Source organism: Typopeltis vanoorti, chromosome 3 (assembly GCF_054136105.1).
Source record: "Typopeltis vanoorti isolate ZY-2024b chromosome 3, IOZ_Tvanoo_1.0, whole genome shotgun sequence".
Taxonomy (NCBI): Eukaryota; Metazoa; Arthropoda; class Arachnida; order Uropygi; family Thelyphonidae; genus Typopeltis; species Typopeltis vanoorti.
This window is the reverse complement of record NC_143551.1, coordinates 150,628,794-150,641,582: the sequence shown is the minus strand read 5'-3', so window position 1 is coordinate 150,641,582 and position 12,789 is coordinate 150,628,794. Positions and strand designations below refer to the sequence as shown.

At 33.9% G+C, this 12,789-nt stretch overlaps 1 long non-coding RNA gene across 3 annotated transcripts in view; it reads left to right on the top strand.

The window, feature by feature from the left end:
- Positions 1-12,789, top strand: part of LOC150108653 (uncharacterized) — a 305,460-nt gene that overhangs the window by 128,019 nt on the left and 164,652 nt on the right. For all 3 annotated transcript variants that reach the window (XR_016550674.1, XR_016550673.1, XR_016550672.1), the window contains exon 2: positions 2,365-2,497. This is a non-coding gene — a long non-coding RNA (uncharacterized LOC150108653). The remainder of the gene's footprint in view (positions 1-2,364; positions 2,498-12,789) is intronic.

Below are 12,789 nucleotides of genomic sequence, written 5' to 3'. Positions count from 1 at the left end.
TAGGCTTAATGGCTTCTCCCATGAATTGGCTTTTTTTGGTATCTAATTAATACTCTGATAGGAAGGTTAGTCTTATCTGCATGGTGTATTATGGCTGACAATTGTGAATGTTATTCCGGCGGGTTTACCTGTTTGGCGGGAATGGAAAAACCTATGTTGTATTCAAAAAGAAAACACTTTTCCTCCGTATTTATTTATTTGTTTCTTTAGCTTATGATGATGATGATACAACAAGATATAATGGCCTAATGACTTCATGGGTATAGGCTATAGGGCATATATCATGAAACCAATGCATTATGATTGGTTTTAATGTATTTTCGTCTGCAAATTGCGTTTGTTCTACTGCAAAGTTTTGCTTAGTTGAGAGACGAAAATCCCTAGTTTCAACAACGAAAAAACTCTTCTGCCTTCATATGAGACCGGTTAACTCATCTTCGGTTGAAAAGCCGTTATAAAGGTTCTTCTGGTCGTAGATGGGATTAGAACTGATATCTTCTCTAACAAAAGGGCTTAGTTGACACCGGTGAGGTATGTAAGTTCTTCAAATGTTTATACACGTATATGTTTAATTCCCAAGAACTGGGATGTTTTGTGAAATCCCAGTGATATTTTTTTTTGCAAAAAAAAAAAAAAAAATATATATATATATATATTCTTTATTTTTAACATCCTTAACATTCAGCTTTATTCCATTGGTGGATTTCAGACATCAAAGATGTCGGTAGCCACATTATTATCAGTGAATAAAACGATAGTATTAGCATTACTTGCCTGACTAGAGAAAGAGAGAGAGAGAGAGAGACAGAGAGAGAGTGAATGCATTAAGTAATATGTCGATAGAATAATCTGTGAGGAATTACCATATAATCATGTATGGATTAAAAGTATTTTTCACAAAATATGGTTATTAGCGATAAGCTATAAGACTAATAGTTGGGTTTACATAAATCCTTATAATGATTTAAATTAGCAACTATTTCTTGGCAAGAATATATTTTAATTTTATATCCTGCAATAGGAAAATAGCTCACAATTTAATATCTCTTCTCTAATTAGAGTTTTCGTACTGAATTTCCTACAATATACAGTTATTGCATACTAAATGCAATCTGGTATATCGTCTGGGGAATTGAGATCTCAAGGATCAAAATAAATCAGTTTTAAATAAGGATTAAAATTAACCGCCATGCACACGCATATACCCTAGCGAAAATATCTTCACGGAGTTTCTCTAGCATTCGAAACAATTGTTAAAATTACCATCAAAACGGGCATTTAGGACCTCTGTGCATTGCCGTGTTGATTTAGAATCTACGCTAATGAAACTTTTAATGAGACTTACAGAGAAACTTGACGAAGCAAATTATCAACACCAGCGCTTTTGAAAATGCTCAACCACAATTGTTATGCTCCCTAATATATTGAATTGCACGCTTCTGTGTCTTGCTCACGTTGGCAAGAGCGTGACAGATTCAAAGAGGTCAAGCTGTTATGGCGTATATAAATAGAGAAGGACTTCACTTTAAATGGAGCTCAGTATAAACAAAGCCCGTACTCAGAAATTATTCTCATTCTCATATTCCTTTCTTCATTCAATGAAAATCCCCTTAAACATCTGATATTTTCTTAATTTTGTTAACTTCACGCCAAGATAGGAATGTATGCAGGCATGTCATAGTCCCGCCATTCAGTTCTGAAACAGCCCTTTCGCATGCACCCTCTCCCTTTTGTAGGCCTGATGTAACTCCAAAAAGTTCGGTATTTGGTTTCTAGATCAATTTTTATAAATTATGTAAAAATCAATACAATTTTAACACATAATAAAAAAGTCCATAGTTCACCTACCCTACTAATGTACTATAGGTTTGTAACCTTTTGTGATCATAAAGTACAATCACAAAATCGAATCTCTTTTCAGAAGTCCACCCGTCACGTGACTAATTCTTTTCTTTGTAAAATATAGAATCCCTTTTCTTAAAACACGTTACATATTACAAGAATTTAGCGATTGTAAATGTTTGTAAAACGTGTGCATATTATTAGGAGCATTTAAAATCTTTCAATGTACTTTAAACCGCCATAAACTCGACATTATCTCAGGTATTTCAAGATAAAAAAAGAATATCAAAGAAAAGTTCATTTTTTTTTAAATTCTAGTCATACCGATCAGTGAAAGCTACAACAGAATATCAAAGTTTCTCACGTAAACTATGATAATCTAGATTATATCAGTATTTTAGAAGTTTTTATTAATTTTTAGATAAATCATATTTCATTATAAGGGACAGTCCATGTTCAGATTGGAAAAAATACTGCGAAATGAGAAGACTAAGGACTTAGTCTAATGTTTCTTACTTTCAGCTACAAAGGATAACCTGGAGTACAATACTTAATTCATGCACCATTGAAAACATCGCCTTCTTATACTTCGCTTCCTTTAAAAGACAAAAACAGATGAATAATATATGAAAGGGATGATGAAAAAGACGAAAGGGTGAGTAACGTATTCTTAAATATTTTAAATGTGTTAGATAATTAAAAATCAAATACAATGTATATAATTAACTGTAATTTGGCTCAGGTAAGGATATCTAAATTACAATATGCTGGTTAGCAAAGTAAATGCTGATGTTAAAAATGCGACCGTGATATTAAAAAAAAAGGAAGCTGATGAACATAATAAAATGCTGATTATCAAAATCGGGATGGTAATAAGCAAAACAGGATGTTGATGAGCAAAATAAATTGCTGATAAGGAAAAAATGGATTCTAGTTTGCAAAACGAAAGGCTAATACAAGAGATGAATGATGAATAAAATATATATTGCATGTTCTGTTTATTTTCTGTCATGAGTTACATACTATAACAGTCCTTATCTACGAAACACAAATCCCTCCAAGATAAGAAAATAAATAAATCTTTTACATCCATGTTGGGTGCCATAGACGAAGAAAATGTTTTCTACTGTACGGTCTGTAGCTCTTCTGGCGATCACACACGCACACACTATAGCTAGCAGATACGGGCCAAAACTTATAGCTTATGTGCTATCCATCTTTCTTTGCCGATATTAAGCCGACAGCTTGTCTACAATTTACCCTCCACCTCTGAGCAGACAGAGATTATATCCACCGTTCCCACCTGACCTTGGTCAACCACTGACTGGAGAAATTCTAGACGGCCATCATCCACACAGTTTTATTACGTCAGTATACATCAGAAGAAGATTTTATTTTTATCACTGCACTGTAGGTACTTTTAGTTTGCCTGAAGAACAGTTAGTTCAGTGACTGCACCCTAACGACAAGTCGATAAGGGAGTATTTGTCATATGTCTTGACTTTCCTTCTACCAACATGATCTGCGATGTGCAGCTACGAGATAAAGGAATTGTGTAGTGTCCCTGACTGATAGGGAAACAATAAAAATCTCATCCACTAGAGACATGTTCTGTAGAAAAGCAAATAATAATAGAAAAAAAAAACTTTACCAACTTTAATGGCCACTTAAAATATAATCAAGCATTGTGATACATCCAATACATTTTGAAAACTTTACTTGGATTCGGATATCTTTTCTATCATTATTTGAAAAGAGGAATCAAGTTAGTGCATCTCATGTATAGGAAATAACACAAGATTCTATTCCAATATAGTTTGAAGAAATCCTTTGGAGAAAAAAAAAAAAAAGAAAACTGGGCATCGCCTATTTATGGAAACCAGTAGTTTTATGAAGGAATATTTCATAGGGGCCCGAAAATTTTATGAAAGCACAGAAAAAAAATCTGAGAAAGAAAAATTAGAATGAATAGGAACAGACTTTATTTCCTTAAAATTGTTTTAAGTGTCAGCCCCGCGTGCATCCATACTCGTATTTTAAGGAGGAAAGACTGTTGAGATTTTAATCTTATTTATCGCTGGAGGAGTTCGTTTACACAAACAGAAAACTTTCTAAAAGTGTACGAAAATTATCCCCTTCTTAACTTAAGCAAACCGAGTAGATTTAATATTTACACATTTTTAGCATTTTTTAATCTAAATATAACTAAATACACATAAAAATAGAATGTATCCTTATAATTATAGTTTATATCAGTGGTCTCCAAACTTTTCGCCGTGAGGGGAACATTGGGTACTTCAACACTGTTCAGCAGGCCGTAGTAATAAGAAACTCTAGAACTAGATACACGAGTTTTATTGAAAGCAGAAAAAAACTGATTACAGAGTATGTGAGGTTAAATTATCGTATATTAATGACAACGAACACTATCAGCAAATTCTCATATTTTTATCACAAATTATAATAAAACCATTGATGTGAATGATCTAACTGGGTTTGTGTTTTTAAAATCTTATTAAACTCAGGTTCAAATTTTGAAGTGCTAATTACAAGCAGCGATTTCAAATGTTCATCAGATAAATTTGCCCTGTATTTTGACTTGATATATTTCATTCGGGAAAACGTTTGTTCGCAAAGATACGTTGTCCCCAAATTAGAGATAATTTTACAAGCAAATTTCTTCAAATTTGGGAACTGCTCAGAGTTCAAAAATTTATAAAAATCGATCAAGTTTCCTTCCTTGTATTTATCTTTAATATGTTCATTTGCCTGAAGATAATTAATTTCCTTTTGACTTGGGACATCAGTAACAACACAGTCAAACGGATTTGGAAACAATCTTATTTCCCTAGCATTGGCGCCCAAATCAGCAAATCGCTTCTGAAATTGTTGTTTAAGATCTGAATTAACTAATTCATTTTTTCTCGTTCGGGAAACAATTTGTTTAAATGTTTGCTAGTCGTTTGTTTTTCAACCGAATATACACCGACAATTTACATGTAACTTTTTTTTTTAATTTCGTATAACTTCGTTTTTTTCCAATGAATACAGGTCGGGAAATTTTGTTTTTATTTCGTTTTTAGCTCGTTGGTTCATTTTAACCGTGTTTTTACCGACTATTTTAAGTGTTCTTATTTCGTGCGACATAATTTTTTTTGATAAGAAAAGTTTATTCGGATGTAAATTTTTTATTTCGTTTTGAATTTTTAAAATTTTTTTTCTTCGTTAGTCCATTTTAATCGACCTTTTACAGTCAGAAAGACCGTAATTTGGATTACGGTTACTTTTTGCTATTCGGGAATATATTTGGAACACAATTTTAATTAATGCATTTGAAATCTATCAACACTCCGTGTTTGTTTGGTTTTTTTTTGAGGATTCTTATTGAAAAATTAGTCCAATTGGCGGGCCAGATAAAATCATACTAGCGGACCGTAGTTTGGAGACCCCTGGTTCATATAAACAAACGTTTTTTTGAAACTTGAGAAATGGTTAATAAAATTATAAATACAATTCCAAGTATTCACTTTATTAAAAGTATATATATATATATTCACTTTAATTTTAAAAGTATATATCTTTTAAAATTAAGATGAGGATAGCACTAACAATAGGCATGAATATATAAAAGTATATATATTTTTAAAAGTAGTTATATATATATATGGAGGATTGCACTAACAGTAGATATAAATAATCACAAATCTGAAGCAATGCTTAAGTAGTCAAGTCTCTTGGCCATTGTTATTATTACCTGGGGGGTAGTTTCCTAGCATTATTATTATTTTTTAATTTCCACAATTTTTAATTAAAATTGTGGAAAGAAGGATAATTCAAAATTTTAAAAAATATATTCAATCACATTAACAAACCTACTATAATTAGTCATCTGACTAAACAGACAAAAATGGAAATTGTAATCATGAATGACGTGGTTGGTCAGTCCTGATTTAAAATTTGGTATACACGTTATCTAGTTCTCATGTTGTGGCGATACCGAAGAACAATTTCTCTGTTAACTGCGGATTGTGGCAGGAAGGGGGTCATCCCAAAGAAGGTAAAGACAGGCATTGTTAAGAGTAGTAAATGAAGATTCCAAACTATTAATAAAATAAGAAATAAATTAAATAAAAATTAAAACATCTCATAAATATCAGGACATTTCTGTGTATCTCGGATTACTACAGAAAGAGAGTTGCTAGTACTTTCAAAAAGAACGTTTTACAACCTACCTAAAATATTAATGGGAGACTTAAAAATCTGGCGCTCATCTTTTTTATTTAATTAATTGATCGAAATAAATATAATATTATTATTAATTATTATTAGTGACACCTCCAAGGAGTCCGAAGATTCATCGCGGGAGGACACCTACTGTACAACTCTTCGTCTCCACTACTACACAGAACCTATACTACCAATCACCTACATCAACGCCATCTACTGCCCACAACCACCATCACCACCGCTAGAATTTTTTGTCTGTAAATTGCGTGTGTTCTGAAGGGCCGATTTGTCTGTATGCAGGAATAAAAAGCCGAGTTTCCGGGAGAAAAACCCTGCTACCTCTGTATGAGATCGGCTAACTCGCCTCAATTGAAAAAATCCACATAAAGATTCCTCCCGTTATGACGAGAATCGAACTTAGGCCTTTTCCAATCGAAGGGCGCAACGTACCGTCGTTCTCCCAATTGCGCTACGGAGGCGCTTATATTTGAATAACTACAATTTCTTTGTAGCGTGAACGAAGTTTTGGGACTGACCGCTAGGCGCGCTACTGCAGGTAACACAAACTTCGTATTCTAGGAGTTGGTAGAACTCTGCTTATTCATTTAGTGTTTATTTTAAAGTTGAAATATGCGTTATGAAGAGTAATGATTGGCAAAGGGTGATTTTGTGTTTTAAAATTATGTTCGTAAAATGATCAGTCTGTAGAAATCAAATTCTTCTGCAAACTGGGAAAAAAACTAATTCAAACCTAGTTCAAAAGAGCAGCATCTCTGTTGATTGTGCTGAATTGGGGACGCCCCTCCACGAACAAAAGAGATGAAAATTAGGTGCTGATCAAAACACTTGTCAACGTAAACGAGAGCATTGTTATCAGCAAGTTAGCTAAGGGAAAAACATCTCAAAGACGAACTGGTAATTGCTTTCTCCATTACAAAAAATGCTTCCAATCACTTTGCTTTGTTCATTTCTGGTTAAGAATAGCAGAAAAATTTCTACATCCTACAAGTAGTGCTAACTAATGTTAGCACTAAAAGCTGACATCTGTTTTGGAAAGAAAAATCATGAGTCAAAAAAAAAAAAAAAAAAAATGCAAGCCTACTTGCCGAATTCAAAGCACAGTGCAAATATGTTAAACATGGTTTGAATGCTAGGTTCTCTATAACAAGTTACATGCGATGTATACATTTAGGTGGAGAGCATGTAATAACAAATGAATGTTATCTTAAAGAGGGAAAAAATGGATTGTGTTTCTGACCTGTGTGCGAGTACTTATCGCGTAAAGTACTCTGTTTAAATTTTTCTATTTATATGCTATTTAGGAAAACTTCATTTTAGAAAATTCGACATATTGTTTACCTACAAATGAAAGCGAATGAATATTCCAGCAATATGCAATAAAACTGAAACTGTACAAGTTGTTTATCCAACAAACCTAAATTTATACACAAACAGTAAGGCGATTCAAATGGAACGTAATATGGCTTCCGTTTTCTTTTAGGCGAAGCACCTGATTACAACGAACATCGTCCGAAAAAGAAGCTTAACACTTTGTTACGGTTAATTTAGTTCAGAAGCGATTACAGAAACTACCTATACTCAAGAGATGATACGGATCGGAGAAGAATAGCAATATCATCTTCTCCTCTCGTTCGAAAGAAAAGATAAGTTCAAGCAATACCTGGCAAATGCTCAGAAAGAGGGATTATTTGCTTAAGGGAGAAAGGAAAAACAGGAATAACAAAGAAATGATAGACAAAGAAAATGCACACCAACACTAGACAAAGAAAGAAAGCCATTAACTTCTATTTGTAAAGACCAGAAGCGTAATTGATATTGAGAAAAATACTCATTTGTCTAATGTCGTTCTCCTACCAATAAGCTATTTTGTTCTGCACTCGTCTTCGCAAATCTTTTAATCCGTACGGTACAGCTTAGAGAGAATTGATCGTTCGGTGTGCGTGCGTGTGTATTTGTGTAAGGAGATAATCTCAGGTGATAATGTGCACGCGCCGTCCAAAGTACCGCTGGAATTTTACACGCCGAAAGAAACCTGCGATATAGATAAGAGCATCGAGTGATTTATTCTTATCTTCATTCTCACAATTGAAAGCGATAAAATGATGTTTCTAACTCAGTGTATGTGCGCATGTGCAGTAACAAATTAGATATTATATTGTTAAGGTTACACGACACTTTATTTAGTCTGGTTCACTTTAAGCAAATTCTATTATTAAATGGACAATCGTGTAATTCAAAAAGAAAAAGAAAAAGAAAAGGAAATAATGCCCAATATAGAACAAAAAACGTCAGCATACTAGGGTTCAATTCTCCTATGTGTCAGGTGGATTCAATAACTGAGCTTTGTAGGTACCTGCCAGATGGAATTGTAGGCAATATACGTTTCTTGGGAGAGCGTTGCAGAATAGACGATTGATTCGCTTCTCTCCTTTGAAAAATACCTTATGTCAAATATCTATTACACGCCTTATCAGCAGAAACGGCATCAAGAAATCTAAAGCCACCTGTGAGATTAGGAGGTCGCCCACCCAAGGAAGCATCATTGTGTTTGTTGGCTGAAATCGAAAGATCACACGATGGAAGAGTGCGCGCCATCTCGCCATCCTTATTTATTTTTCCTGACTGCAGCAGGAACCTGAAACCGAGACGGGGGAACATGGATGTGGCAGTGACGGCCGACACTGTACCGTATGATGACAGGTCATGAAATACTGCCTGCACTATTTATGTGGGAGATGAAGAATGGCGTGCTCTTGCCTATTTCGACATTTGAAATGCAGATGCCACTTCGGAAACACCTCGTCTCGTACTGATGCCGGATGGAACTAAGACGTTGGAGAAAGCTTAAGTAGAAACCCGAACGAAAGCCTCCTATATATATATATATATATATATATATATATATATATATATAAAGCAGGAATAATGGTACACCCCCTTACCCATACTTTAGTTAAAGTAAAGAATACTATTTTATATTCATGTCCTTATACTCTACAAATATATTCAAGTCCGACCATAGACCTTTTCATTTGCTAGTACCATTTATTCAACGCTTATGAACGAGATTATATCCACACAACAGAGAAATGTACTGTATATATAAAAGTACATTGAATAATTCAGTTGTAGATGAAAAGAGATGGATAAAATTTATTATATTTCCCTTTAAATAAACTGAATAAATAATATCTCTTACTGACTAGTTTATTAGTTTATTTGATTCGAAAATATACTGGCTAATGATAACAATGCTTTGATAACAATGGAAATATTAATAGCTAGATTTCTTTCTATGTTATAAAAGTATTTGTTTAATGAATCTAATATTACATTTTAATGTTTCCATGGAAACACTAAGTTCTGTGTGCTTTTATAACAATGATAACTTATGCTTTGATAACAAGGGAAATATTAATAGGTAGATTTCTTTGAATGTTATAAAATTATTTATTTGTTTAATGAATATAATTCATCATAAGAAAAACATTACACTTTAATGTTTCCATGGCAACAGCAAGTTCTGCGTGCGCATATCGGATACAAAAGTGCAAGTTTTTTATGTCACCACAATAACACTGTAATGATTCAATGTTTCATGGGGAAAATAGAGGTTCTGTTTGCACAACAGCGCGCGCGCGTGTGTGTGTGTGTGTGTTTAATCAGCAGAATGCAGTGAAAAGTACCGAATGTGTGCTCACAGTATAATTTTCAAGCCCGACTACAGCGCCACACATGTGACGTCTTCGTCATTAATAGCTCATTCCAAGCACACCATCTTAATGATGGATTGATTAGTTTATGCAAATATATTGGCGCTTTTAAAGTTAGCGAATTCATCATTATGGCTAATAGCCTGGACAGCTGCAGATAATAAGTTTTGAATGAAAAAGCAATTATTGGATGGGCAACAAAGGAAGAAGCATTACTATCTTAAAGAAACTGTCTTTTATGTGAAGGATTCTGTCAAAGTAAGATGTGATCGAGTGCTGTTCCCTAAAGTCGGCAAGCTGAGAACGTGCCCCAAGAGTGTCCCTCTCGAAAAGTGCAGCTGAATGCTCGGAAAAGCATGTGAAGAATCGCAAGTCAGTCGTGGAAAGTTATGAAAGTCACTAACCTTCATTTGAAACGTGACCAACATGAGCAACACTAGAACGATACTAATCCCACTGTTATACGTCTCTTTCTATTTTTCTCTGTCTCTCTCTTTTTTCTCTTTCTTTCTAAGACTTGGTGCAAGAATTATTAGGTTTCGTTTAATAGTAATGAGTTTCTAGAATAAAAACTGAGTGATTTTAGTTACAAAATAAACTCATTTCATTTAAAGCCTTCTTTAAGTAGAAGAATACGCATGGAGAAAAAACAATTTTCTCTTTTGATTTTCACTAATTCGAGGTCGTCTCACCAGATCTTATTCTGAGTGATTACATTTCTGCACATGCCAACATTTCAAGTATTTCTCTCACTTTATCATTCGGTTGTCATCCACGCCATTTGCCTTTCTTTGTTCGTAGCCTAGTGCAGATTTGAAGTTCCCCATATGGGGGGGAGGGTAAAAATCCGTGCTAATTCTTCCCGCCACTTTTACTATCAACATATTTCTGGAACTTGATATTCGTAGCAAAACACGCCCATCCCAAACACACTAACAAACTCCTGAAAGAGTTCATTAGCGTAACTTTTTAATTAAAATTTCTTTTTATGAGAAACCAACATGCCATGAAACAGTAGAGAGTGTGTTTACGTCTCGAAGTACACTCGGGATATGGATACGGATAACAATGGAATGATGTCAATTCATTTTTGGTATACGTAACGAAAGCTCGTACAAAACATGTCTCAGAATTCGTAACGTTTAATATCAAAACATATTTAACGTTAAAGCACGCTCGAGTCGCTGCATAAGCTGTAACCCTGTGGGATTTGGAGATGGAAGAAAAAAGTCTGTTTATATTCCTTTTTAATTCTGTTCTTCCTTAAAGATCAGTTATGGATTCGACTGTAGGATTCTCATTCATACCTTTTGCATTCACAAAGTGGGGATTCAACATAATCAATCTGAGTTGTCCGCTATGCAAACCAGACTGGTTAGTTTTCATTATAGTGTCTCTCGATTCTGTTTTCAAAAATGGTAAAAAAATGAATGATCTAAATAGCAAACAATATTCTCTAGTGAAATGCATGGCTTTCTAAAGATCCTATGTGGAATAAAATCGTTCTTTCTCACAGGTGCATTGTATTATAATTGTGGACCAATATCGGGACAACTTTGAAAGTTAACTCCAGCTATAACATAGCTAGAGTTAACTGTGTGCTGCTATTTGAGACATTGGTTTCAAATTAACCAAAAGACGGTTCATTACTAACTACACTAAAATTCGTTAGGGGATAAAGAATCCATTATTTTTACGGCAAACAATGAATTACCGATTGAAATAACTTCATATATATAAATAAAAAAGGATGTATTTAGATTTTAACAAAAAATAACATTTAATATAGAACGTTAATTAACAATAACTCATTAATTAACTCATTAATGACTAAATTGTGATAAAACAATATATTATAGATAATGTGAAAATATTCTTAATGAAAAAGAAAAAATATATTTTAAATCTATATATTAGGGAGACAGATAGCTCTCATCTTTTTAATAAATTTTTAATTTTTAATTATTTGCGTATTGCAGACTTCACTGTCATCGCGATAACTGTCTAGTATTGTTTACAACTCCTGGGGGAGGGGAGATATCAAAAACCATTCATTATTTCTTTAAGTTAACGCTGCTCTATTTTAATCACACTTGAAAGTGAATAGAATAATGATGATATCATAAACAAGACTTTTAAAATCTCCCAATAGACTTTTATTTAAGAAAATTCCCTTGTCGTAGCTTACATTAAACATTAAATAGCTATTGTCCCTTATAAAGGAATAATATAATTCCTGGTAGTGAGTGGCTTTGTATACATATAATTATTCAGGGAAACGTGTACATAAGTCAGTTGTCAGAGATATATAAAGATGCCGGACAGAGTTAGGTAAGCAATTAAATTTAACAATGACACCCAACTACACACCTAGAGTGCAGTGGTAAATGTGACAAGCGAACCAGCGACGACTCAGAAACAATAGGAAATCGCGTGAAGTAGTAAAGCCGGCACCAAATGGGTATTGTTGTAGATGAAGGTAGAAGATCCAGTCTGATACAACTTCATTTATAGACCCATTATATGAGAAGGGCGGATGGAATAAACCGGAACATGTCTTGCTGTAACAATAATAAGCATTCAAATGAGGCTTAGTCTGGTTGACAAGGGAGAACACAATAAACAGGAACACTTCCTACTGTAAGCTTAATAAGCATTCAAATGAGGTTCGTTCTCGTTAAATCCACTCTTAAAAGACTCGAGTACCTGGGGCTAATAATAACGATAGCTTCATTATGTTGTAACGACTTTGGATCTGACGCAGGGTGACGAAGTCTCAGCGGTAGAAATCCATAGAATTGGCTGGAAATTTTCCTCCTCCTTCTGACTTTCAAGTTTACCTTAATAAAGATTGGAGCATCTGTATTAATAAAAGTAACAAGGAACTCATTAAGCGGCTCTGATGTCTAAGTAATCAAAGTGAAGAGACAAAGAATATACTTCTTGTTGATTAATGCAAGAAATATTTTGTTACGTTGGGGATATT